The 12,607-nt window shown below is 42.7% G+C and overlaps 1 long non-coding RNA gene across 1 annotated transcript; it reads right to left on the bottom strand.

Moving 5' to 3' along the window:
- Positions 1–214: 214 nt before the first annotated feature.
- Positions 215–8,603, bottom strand: LOC142783803 (uncharacterized). Its single transcript, XR_012888465.1, has 2 exons — positions 8,134–8,603; positions 215–5,653 (listed from the first exon to the last, which is right to left on the bottom strand). It is a non-coding gene; the product is annotated as an uncharacterized LOC142783803 (long non-coding RNA).
- Positions 8,604–12,607: the final 4,004 nt, after the last annotated feature.

The following is a 12,607-nucleotide window of genomic DNA, read 5'->3' as shown; positions in this document are numbered from 1 at the left end:
ATTCAGCAACTTACTTTGCAGTTACACTTGGTATCGCGAAACCATGCGAGTTCAGCCTCACCTAGTTCATTTCAAACTTTCTGATTATACAAAAATAACAGAGCTGCTTTGGCAGACATCGTTTCCACTTATTGATAAATATCTTTTCCCACTTCCTAAAAGTAGACATATATTGGCGTAAGATAAATGTCAAGTACATGTACCACAACACAGCTTTTCTCTCAACTGGAAGCAAACACATTTATTATATTTCATACATACTACAGTTAGAGCATTTTACCGCCAATATTCGAACAGGTAAGGTGAGTGGCTGAAGAAAAATGATTAACAGATCAGCCCGCACCCCATGAAGCTTCACCACATATTAAAATAGCAAGTTTTATTTTTCAGCATCTTTCTAGGTAATAGAGACAGCATCCATTTCTCAAAAACACACTCTTCATAACAAAATCAAAATGAGAGCCGACAGGTGGAAATGCCTCAGATAGGCTGACCAAAGTTTCGATAGGAGAACCTATCTTCGTCAATGGTGCCTAGCCTTCTCATCCTTGGCATATTAGTTTCAAGGGGGTTAGTAAAGACGTCATCTCCTGGTGGTGGCATGTGTCCCTGTTCGCAATCGTAGCCTGAAAAAAAAAATAAAATAAAGCAGAGGAGTGCAGTCCTTGCTTCATTTCAAGTTGGGTGGTAGTGATTCAGAATGTTCTCAGAGGGTGGAGAAAAAAAAAAGAAAAAAAAAGGAAACACCCAAAGTAGGAGCAGTGTGCTGCCAATGGGTGGCCGCTACAGACACGAAAAAAGCAAAGAGCTTGAAAGTTCGAAGCCAGCAGACAGTTCCCGCGTTTGGCCATCACGAAGGGTTGCTGACGATATTGGCCTATGCTGTTCTCGAACATCTATGAATGGGACTCATAAAAAAGAGGTTACAAAAAGGCGCAAGAGAGAAGCAGGTGGCTACTTTTAAATGCCAAGATTTCAAAGGTAAGCGACACCAGATGTGTTTGGAAGACCACGTGTTTATTGAGGAAGGTCATTGGTTAAAATATGCTTTCACTATCCCCATAGGTGTCCCGCTCAACAGAATTGCCTCAAGAATTTGGCGGCATGTTGGCAGAGAAATAGGCAAGTTCGGAATGCAAAGGGAATAAGCAACTACAAGAGAAACACAAAAGAAAAGAAAAAATGAAAAAAAAAAGGAGGATTGGTGGTAGGCGACACGCTAGCGTTAACAAACGAGGAAAGGAAAAAGAGACGCAGAGAAATTTGTGGCTTGGCAATGACTTAATGGTGCACAGTAGGAGTGTTTTTTGAAGCGACAAAAGAGGAAAGAAAGCTGTGGTTGAAAGGTTTTCGAAAATAAAAACTTCGTAGTTGTGTGTATATAGACACATGTATATCTATAATTAATGTTTTAAAAATTTAGAGTGAATATTATTATTACAATATGTAGGTTAGGAGTGTTTCCATGTAATACCAGTTGTGTCTATTTTAAGGTTGAACGTTTCTAGTCCCTAAATATGGCCGCAATTATGCAATGGCTTTCAGCGATTCCAAATTACCACGTGCAACAATGATTCCTGATGGGTGTAGGGACATAAGTTTGTGTATAAATTATGATTTCATGTATTTATTCTCTCGTGATGACCGGCAATTATTTTGTAGAACATAAAGCTTTGCTTTTTAGAAAGTGTGGTCCTGTTGGTAGAAGTGACCGGCTACTACTTTCGGTTAATTGTGCTTGTCTGCACGGTGGCCGTTCAGTCTTACGTGAATTGGCGGCCCACTTTCGCCTATATATTGTTTTCTACAACTGGCACACTCAGAAAAGTATATTAGGTTGTATAAAAGTGCAGGTGAAGCTCTATGTGACCTTGTGAATGTAGTCAGATGCTGTGCTTTTTATGTTGGTAGCTGGCTGTATATATTTGCAGGGTGAGCACTTGGGCCGGCCACAGGGATCAGACGTCCTAGTCTAAGTTTGCATGAACAAGCATGTCTTTAAGTTAGCGTTGCAAATGCCACGTGCCACGCATTCCTATTCCCGCAAAACTTAAAGCAAACACTAGGACGTCTGGTCCCTGTGGCCGGCCCAGATGCTCCACCAGTAAAAATATATAGCTGGCTAACAACTTAAAAAGCACAGAATTTGACTACATTCACAAGGTCCCATCGATCTTCATCTGCACTTCGAACAACCTAATATACTGTCTTAAGTGCACCACCTGCAGACAATATATAGGCAAAACTGGGCAGCCAATTCACGTAAGACTGAACGGCCACTGTGCAGACACAAAACACAATTTACCAAAAGCAGTAGCCAGTCACTTCAACCAACAGGGCCACAATTTCGACCAAGCAAAGCTTTATGTTCTACAAATTTCTGCTCACCATGAGAGAGGAAATACATGGAATGATAATTGATACACAAATGTAAGCCCCTACACCGATCACGAATCAATGTAGCACGACGCCATTCGGAATCGCTGAAAGCCATAGCATAATTACGACAGCATTTAGAAATTAGAAAGGTTCAACCTTCAAATAGACATAACCGGTATTACATGGAATTGCTCCTAGATTACAAGTTGTACTATTGATGTTCTCTCAAAAATTTTTTTAATTATAAATATAGATATACATGTGTCTATATACACACAACTACGAAGTTTTTATTTGCCAGAACTTTTCAACTACAGCTTTCTTTCTTCTTTTGTCGCTTCAAAAAAAACTAGTACCGTGCACCATTAAGTCATTGCCAAGCCACAAATTTCTCTGCGTCTTTTTTCCTTTCCTCGACTGTTAACGCTAGAGTGTCATCTACCTCCAACCCGCCTTTTTAAATTTTTTCCTTTCTTTCTGCGTTTCTCTCGTTAATGCTTATTTCCTTTGCATTCTGAATTTCTCTCTTTCTCTGCCAACATGCCGCCAAATTCTTGAGGCAATTCTGTTGAGCGGGCCACCTACGGGGATAGTGAAAGCAGATTTTAACCAATGACTTTCCCTATTAAACACATTCTCTTCCGAACACATCTGGTGTCACTTACCTTTGAAATCTTAGCATTTAAAGGTAGCCGCCTGCTTCTCTCTCGCGCCTTTTCGTAACCGCTTTCTTACGAGTCCCATTCATAGATGTTCGAGAACAGCATAGGCCTTTATCGTTGGCAACCCTTTGTGATGGCCTAACGCGGGGGCCCCGTCTGCTGGCTTCGAACTTTCAAGCTCTTTGCTTTTTTCGCGTCTGTAGCGGCAGCACACCGCTCCTACTTTGCGTGTTTCCTCTTTTTTGCTTCCATTTTTTTCTCTACCCTCCGAGAACATTGTGAATTGCTACCAGTCAACTTGAAATTAGGTGAGGGCTGCCCTTGTTTGCTTTCTAGTTTTTTTTTCTTTTCCGAGGGCAATTGCCAACAAAGACACGCACCACCACCAGGAGATGACGTCCCTACTAACCCCCTTAAAGCTAACATGCCAAGGATGAGAAGAAAAGGCACTTTTGACGAACATAAGTCCTCCTATCGAAACATCAGCCAGCCTATCTGAGGAACTTCCACTGTTCACCCAGACTATCCCACTCTTCACAACAGTTTTTTCTGATCCTAAGGCAGTTTTCAAGGCATTCGAAACACTATGGGCTATTTATATAAGCTCTGCACACACAATTTAGCCATCTGATGTACAATGTGCAAAGTATATTAGAGTGACTTGTTGGGCTTTACACTCTTACAGAGTATAAAAGAAGGAAAATTCGTAAGTTCATATCTAACTCAGAATACATGCAACAATCATTACTTCTTGCAAAAGATAAGGAATGTAATAAGCACCAGCACACAATTCGCAGAGCTGCTCAGAAATGCATCTTGATAAAATAGTTAAATATTGCAGTAAATTATGAATGCAAAAACACAACACCAGTGCACTAGTGGAGATGCCTGGTTGGCACCAAACTGCTGTACTTAAGATGCATCATGGAAGCAAGACCACAGCCCACAACTAATATACGCTTCAAGTAACCCTTGACTGCTAAACTGAAGGCCACAAAATCAAACCATGGCTGTGGTGGCTGCAATTTCGATTAAGGAGGAAATGCATGACACCTGTCTGCTTAGACATAGATGCATTTAAAGAACCCCAGGTGGTCAAAATATCTGAAACCCTCTACTCCAGTGTCCCTGATAATTATATCGTGGTTTTAACACGTTAACCTCGGTAAATATTATTCTCATCACACTTGACATGAAATAAAGCAAGCAGATATTACTATGTAGTTGAAAAAATTCACCATTCAACCCCCCGATCCAAGGACTCACGTTACAATATTCTAGTATGCCTTCTATCAGTTATCATTAACAATGTTAAACATGAGTATGTATCACTGTAATATATCCGACATGGTTTGGTATTGGCAAAGTTAGGTACGATGAAGTATGACGGTGGGAAAACACTTGATTGTACTTATGAATTGAACTTCCCAAAGGCAATGAAATAACTACAGTGACAAAAATATATTAAAATAGAATATTCAGTGAAGGTTACACTGAAGATAAAATCATTAATGTGCTACTTTTTATCACAACACAAAAAGTGTTTTTAAATGGCCGATTGCACATAAGGCATCAATTAACATCACATGCAAGTCTGGCGAGCAACACACTCAGTAGATCTTGGAAAAAACAAAATATCCAATAAAGAGCTCAGTAAGCAGCCCTGACACATTCTTAAATGCACTGCCTAGTTACATTGAATTTTAGCCTTAAGAACAGAAAAACACCTTGGCAGATTGTGTCCAGGGGGATACAAAGTAATAAAATAATGCTGTCATCTGGCCTATCAACCAAAGATATTGAAATTTTAAACGCAAATAAGCAGGTATGTTTGCATTAAAAAGTTGGAAGCAGTCGTGTTTCTACACAGTCCCACTTGGAAAACTTTTTTGATTATGTTTATGCTCCTAGATATCCCGTTTGAAAGTTTAATTTTGCTTTTCATGATTACGCATGCAAGGCAGTGAGGTTCAGCAAAATATCACTCCATAGCGGAACGAGCAGTCGGTTCTTGCTATCGCCAGCGAATAGCAAGAGTAACCATTTTAATGTTTGCCCATGCCTTCCACCGACGGTCACATTAAATGCATGAAATCAGAGTCTGTGCTAGTGCTCACTGTCCTGTACACATAATAATGCAAGCCGTAACTAAATTTCTAGCAGGATATTTGAGCACAGGCATGCTAGAATTCTTACAAGTGATAATATGTAGAAATGTGACTGGCTCAAATATTTAACACATACATGATCTCCTGCTGTGGTCACTATTAAGTTGATTAATAAAACCTAATGGCACCGCTGACAGCGATAATTATTGTCTCACATTACATCCTCCTGGATACATAGCTATCAGCAGAAGTGGCTTTACATACATAACTTACAGTGCTGACTTCTCTTTTAAGGAAAAACAAAAGGGTTAACATTGAACACCCTGAACCTTTGTGCTCCTTGAATACAGCTACCAGGTGGCTTTCTGCAGCTCGCTTTTCAGAAGAAACAGAAGCCATGCGCCACTGATGTGCACCAGCAGTCAAATTTTCCACGAGCCAGCCTTGATGATGGGCTAGTCCAGACGTCTCCCACACTCTCTTCCTACGACGAGCATGTATAGACTGCGAGAGAAACAAAAAACAATTTACTGATGTGTCTGTTAGCGAAGCAGAATTTGAAACTCAATTTAGAATGATCTGGAACGTTGTGTTTTAAAAGAGTAGGATGTACGAAAACTAGACATGCTACAACAAAAACATCCTCAATGTTTCTGGCGAACATAGCTGCAACCTTACGAAAGAATATGCATTTTTCACATGACAGATGTGTCTCAAAACATACTTGAATAGCGCTCTGGCATAGTGCGTATAGATGCCAATTCATTAATAGGGCAGCGCGTTCATGACCGTATGCGCTTTGATCAAGTATCCATTGGAGGTAACACATAAAGTTATATTACGAATTTTAGTTTGAACACAACTAATGTAACTTTCTTTCGGCTGCCTACATTAGGACGATTATGCCGATAACATATAAAATCGGTTTCACTAAATTACTATTGTCAACTGCTAAATTATGGCTGTTAATTCAATGATTCCAGGTGGCTAAAAAGGCAGTGCCCCTCACTCATCCCTAACATACCCCTCATTACAGGCTGTCTAATAAATAATGGGAAAGAATGTGGAAATGCTAATACAACGCACCCATCTTGAGCTAAATACCATCCCAATAAAGCATGCAAGCTTCTGCAACGATCTCTAGTAACGAAAATACTGGAAGGCATGGGTCACGATTTAGCAATACACAATAAACGTTTGACGAGACTGATTTCTGAAGTTGTGTAATTGCGTCAATGCCAACAGCTTGGAAACATGCAGTCTATATTCACGATTGTCAGATGAACATACTGTCCAATTTTCCATTTTCACAGCAACACGTGCATGCCTTATGTATGCATACTATGATGTATAACATTATTGCAAGTTTTGAGCGTTAAATGATATATTCGTTTCTCCAAACACCACAGATCCCTTCTATAAGTGTAGCGCATGCCTATAGAATTTACTGAAGCTTGTCATCTGATGTGAAGACAAAACAACATGCTGACCCTAATTGAAAGCATGACGTTTTGCCCCCCCCCCCCCCCACACACACAAAAGCCCTATTCACAAGTGACAAAGACTGTGCTTTTTTTCGTGGCCAGTGTGTGGTTTTTTCAATGTTTTCATGTGTGTTTCTGACCAGATCGGCATAAGCTTGTAATCTGTTATTAAATGCCATTGGAGGTGATGGTCTAAACTATTCTTACTGTTCGTACAAGTAAAATTGCTTAGCCCCGCCGCGGTGGTCTAGTGGCTAAGGTACTCGGCTGCTAACCCGCAGGTCGCGGGTTCGAATCCCGGCTGCGGCGGCTGCATTTCCGATGGAGGCGGAAATGTTGTAGGCCCGTGTGCTCAGATTTGGGTGCACGTTAAAGTACCCCAGGTGGTCGAAATTTCCGGAGCCCTCCACTACGGCGTCTCTCATAATCATATGGTGGTTTTGGGACGTTAAACCCCACATATCAATCAGTAAAATTGCTTAGCAAAGTTTGAACACAAAGTTTGGGCGAGGCACATACAATATTTATTAAACCACCACAAAATAATGAAATCTAAGCATGGCGAAAACAAGCTGAATAAAATAAAATGTGCTCTACCGCATGAACTACTGATCGAATTAGGGCTCGCACAGTTAAGCTACAGTTATTCGGCCCCAATAAGCCATGAAAATTTTGTTCAGAAATACAGTTCAAGTTTAACGAACGGCTCAAAATTCATGGGTTTCGAACGCATCAGACAACCTATGTTGCGAATGTATAACGTAAGCTCCGATTTGACTAAACGGGCTGCATAAACACCTAAGCGTACATACGTGCAAGCCTTGCGAGCCGTACCTAAGACGAGGCAGCATGCTGCACGCGAACTCGAATAACACGGTAGTTCAAAGATGCATGCCGGCGTGGATGCATACACCGGCATACGTACGGCTACCCGCAGCAATTTCTGATAGCAGTTTAAAAAAAGGGCGTACAACATATGAAACTTTTCAAACTGCTTTGGACGTACAACATATGAACCCGTTGACTCCTGTAGCACACAATATGAACAGGCATGCAAAAAAAAAAAATCCTCAAATTAGGAGATCCAAACATACGTGCCCTAGGCGTAATCAACGCTTACAGCTAACAAACGCCGTCTTCGCCCAACAATTATTTAACCAAAATATTGGTCCATCGCGAGCAGGGCTCCCTGCCAACACCACTGCCGACAGAGGCGAGCGCCGTCACAACTCGCACAAACCTGCCGCCAAATTCCCACTGCGCACGCACGCGCCATGTGCTTCACACACCGAAGCATGCTTGAATCGAAAGAAAAAGCTCGCCCACGCTTGACTTCCCCCCAAAACGCCTTCATCCTGATGAAACGACACACACAAACAGGTTCGCTACGTTAAAAAACTTCACTTATCGCCCACATGTAACGAAAACAAGTAGCGTGGCGTCGTTATCACGCTCTTCTCGGTGTTGACAAAGCGCCGACAGCAGGAATGTGGTACGTACCTGAGGAGTGTTCCAAAATGCGACGCCACACGTCCTCGCTTGAGTAGAGTTCATCTTCGTAATAGGCAGCACCGGTAGAACACAAAACACGAACGCAGCGCGCAAGCACACCTCAAAAAAACGAGAAAAAACGATGCAGAACCGACAAGCTGCAGGCCCGACCAGCACGCCCAAACATGTATTACAGCTCCGGTTACAGCTCCGCAGACGTACAATGGTGCAATAAAATGCTTTAGTAAAGCGTTTAAGTATGACAAGTGAACGGAAATATGTATAACATAAAAACGAAAGAGGCAAAATAATTTTATCTTCACAAAAAAACAAAGTTGACGTATGACTTTAGCGCGCGCGCGCGAAGTTTGAAACGCTTGCAGGTACAATGCATTTTTAACAAATGAACAACAGCGGTAATAATCACCTAAAACACTCATGTTCTTGAATTCGAAATGTACTATTGTTGACGCACACATTTACACACAAAATTTTATTGCAATGATTGATGGTGCCTATGCATAGGCGTGCCCACCACGGGGGAAGGGGGGCGGGGGCGGCCCTTGGTCACTTAGGGGGCAATGTAAATCCCTATAGGTACATAGAGAAATAGAGAGGTGGCACTGTAACTCGACGTATGTTTTTTTTACTCGACGGGGGTTGCAGTGCCCCCTGCTGATCACCTCATACCCCCCCCCCCCCCCGATGGGATGTCAGAGTAGATAGCAAATACAAATTTTACAACGTGGGTTGCAGTGTCCCAACACACACACACACACACACACACACACACACACACACACACACACACACACACATATATATATATATATATATATATATATATATATATATATATATATATATATATATATATATATATGTGTGTGTGTGTGTGTGTGTGTGTGTGTGCGGGGGCGAGAGGCGTGTCTCTCCCTCCTCTCGTATCCTTCTCCCCTTCGCTTCGCAAAGGCGCTGCGTGCACTGACCGCGCCATTCTCTGACCTTTATTTCTTCACCTAAAGAACCACTTCCTGTGCTCCCGCATTGTTGCAGAAGGTAGTGCATTGTTTTCTTTTTCGACCAAGCACGTCTCGTCTTCGATAATCTTGTGAAAACAACTTGCACTCGAACGGCTTTTGACCGAGCAAGGGTTTTTTTGTAATAAATTCAAGCTTTTTTTCTAAATTGCTTCTACACATGAATATGTGCTGTCCGTAGATCGTGACAGTAGCCCATTAATTTATTCACATATAATGTGGACAATATAAAGCGGCAAAGCATGTCGAATAATACAGTGCGAGGAGAAGTTAGTCTCTTTTACATTTTCTCAATTATTCTTAGTGTTCTGTAAAATTTGTCAATGCCTCAATCAATTCCTTGATTTTTTTCATCCCTACAACATTGTTATCTTAGGAAAGGCATGCATTCTTTGCGCTATGCGTGGTATTTTATTTGCAAGCATGGATGCAGCTCGATTCTTGCACGTGCACTCCAGCGCCGGTGGTCTGGTGCTTATGGTGCTGAACTGTTGACCCGCAAGTCGCAGGATCGAATCCCGGCAGTTCACGGCGGCCACATTTTTAATGGACGAGAAAGAGTGCGAGACCTGTGTAGTTAGACTTAGGTGCACCTTAAGTAACCCCAGGTGGTTCAAATTTTCGGAGCCATTCGGTACAGCGTCTCTAATGATTATATGACAACTTTGGGACGTTACACGGAACAATTTTTATTCCAACTATTATATAGGTGTACACCCTTCTGTTCTTCAACACCCTCACGAACGGCATAATAACACCCTTTTGCCAGTTACACCCTTCACTGAGGGTGTACCAGCAAAGAAAAGGGTGTTACTTTTAATCAAAAAGGGTGTAAATCTGCAAAACACCCTTTTTACACCCATAAGGGTGTGAAAAATTTTACTGTGCACAATGCCCTTCTTAATCAACTTCGAGTGCGCGGTTCAAAACGCAACAAGCCTTTCTTCGATCGTGGATTGTATATGAAGCAGATGTGCTCCTTGGCAAACCTCAGTTGCAGGTCCAGAAACTGGATCTCATTTTCTACCGGCATTTCGTGCGTGAACTTCAGGCCACTGGAGTGTCTGTTGAAAACCTCAAGAACATACTTTCACAACACCCTGTACACGTTCACATGGTACCTCTCCAAGCACGATAAGGTGGTCGTCCACATACCTCAAGGTGCGAACGACATCCAAATGGGACAGCTCATCCTTCAGGCGTTGGTCGAAGGCTGCCAAAAATATGTCACTGAGGACAGGCGCAACTGCAGAACCAATACAAATTCCAGCTTTTTGGACGTAGGTACCCTCCTGGTAGCTGATTGCAGTGGACTCAAGGTAGAATTTCAGAAGTTCCAAAAAGTTATTTACGAAGATACCATGCTTGTTTTAGAAATTAACTTCCCCGAATTCATTGATTGCACTCCTGGCAGCATCAAAAAGCGTGGCATGTGGAATTGAGTGAAAAATTTCTTCCACATCAATTGAAAAAGCCGTGGACGCCACTGGTAAGCGTTCCTTCAAAGTGGAAACGATTTCCGAAGGACTTCGCACTAAGAAAGGGTCTCCGCTGTTAAGAGAACCAACTGCGCATTGTAGGTACCGTGACCTTACCCTTTGCCAGCTGCCCTTCTCAAACACTATGAGGCGTAGCGGGTAGTCACACTTGTGCGTCTTGCAAGTGAAAAATGACTGTAGCGTCACATTGCTTGCTTTTACCACTTCTCTGCAGAGTGCATCAAGGTTCATTTCTTTCAAGAGGCTTGAAGAAACGACAATAAACAGATGGTAGTCTGCACTCTTTCCTGTCTCCCTTGTTTTTCTTCAAGTTTGTGCAGGAAATCAATTTTTCAAGTATGAACCAACTAGTCTGCAAAAAAGTATTGCTTCAACAAATTTCTAGTTCTGCGGACTCTTTCCTTGTTACCTGAAGAAGCAACGAGCTGCTATGGCTTGCGTGAACCTTATCGCACAATCCATCTGCATGCCTCAATATGTGTCCTACTGCTTAAAGAATAAACCTGTTCCAATTGAATTGAGAGTACTTTTCGGCGCTCTGGAGCCATCCCGGGGCCACGACAAAAGAGTTTGTAAGCTGATGAAGTCTGAATCGTGGAGACAAGGGCGATTCTATCTTGACTGGCTGAGGGTAGTACTCCAAGAGGACTGTTGTTGTGATAGAGGCCAGCAACAGTTCGCAAAGCACAAAAGGAAGGCGAATCAGTTGGCGGAATTCTTGTGGCAGAACGTCGGGATAACCTTTACTTCAAAACCACGATTGGCTGCAACAGGCAGCAGTGTCACTTACCTGGGAGACGTAAGGAATCCTGCAACAGTAGAGAAAGTCCTCAAAAAGGGTCCTAAATGCAGTTTCCGACCCCGTTCAACACGTCCTGAAATGTTGTCCCATGTGCATTGATTTCGCCAACGTGTACAAGAGCGAAACCAGCAGAGGGCCATCGGGGATGGAGTAGACTGCCTGGTGAAAACCGTGAGTGATCAGCGGGTTCCTAGGCCTCCTCTAAGATTCGTCGTCGAGGCACTCAATGAAAGGAATTTCATGGTTCTAACGTTAGACAAAGAGGGAGGATTCGTGGTTCTTTCTGAACGGATGTACGAGGACAAGGCACAAGATGCAGTGTGCAAAAACTTAAAGGAGGTGCATTTCTGTCGAAATAAACGAAAGACCATGGTACGAAAACTGTTGAAAGAAATGAACTTTGATGCGCTCTGCAGAGAAGTGGTAAAAGCAAGCAATGTTTTTCACTTGCAAGACGCACAAGTGTGACTACCCGCTACGCCTCATTGCGTCCGAGAAGGGCAGCTGGCAAAGGGTAGTGTCAAGGTACCTACAAGGCATAGTTGGTTCTCTCAACAGTAGTGACTCTTTCTTAGTGCGAAGTTCTTCGGAAATCGTTTCTACTTTGAAGGAAGGCTTACCAGTGGCGTCCACGGCTTTTTCATATGATTTGGAAGAACTTTTTTCTCAATTCCACATGTCGCGCTTTTTGATGCTGCCAGGAGTGCAATCGATGAATTCGCGGAAGTTAATTTCCAAAACAAGCATGGCACCTTCGTGTATACCTTTTTGGAACTTTTGAAATTCTATATCTTGAGTCCTCTGCAATCAGCCACCAGGAGGGTACCTACGTCCACAAAGCTGGAATTTGTATCGATTCTGCAGTTGCGCCTGTCCTCAGTGACATATTCTTGGCAGCCTTTGGCAAACGCCTGAAGAATGAGCTGTCCCATTTTGATGTCGTTCACACCTTCAGGTATGTGAACGACTACCTTGTCGTGCTTGAGAAGGTTCAGCGGTGAGCACATTTCGGGTGAACACGCGAACGCGTGGCCGAGGGCACTGTCAGCGCCCCGTTACGGTCATCACTGGAAACTTTGCGCATGCGCATGGGGCCATCCGCGAAATAATTGTTCCACCACGCGCATGACGTCATAAATGCA

The sequence above is a fragment of the Rhipicephalus microplus genome, unplaced genomic scaffold (assembly GCF_043290135.1).
Source record: "Rhipicephalus microplus isolate Deutch F79 unplaced genomic scaffold, USDA_Rmic scaffold_12, whole genome shotgun sequence".
In the NCBI taxonomy this organism is placed as follows: Eukaryota; Metazoa; Arthropoda; class Arachnida; order Ixodida; family Ixodidae; genus Rhipicephalus; species Rhipicephalus microplus.
Note: the sequence above shows the minus strand (reverse complement) of the source record. Positions and strands in the feature narration are given on the sequence as shown.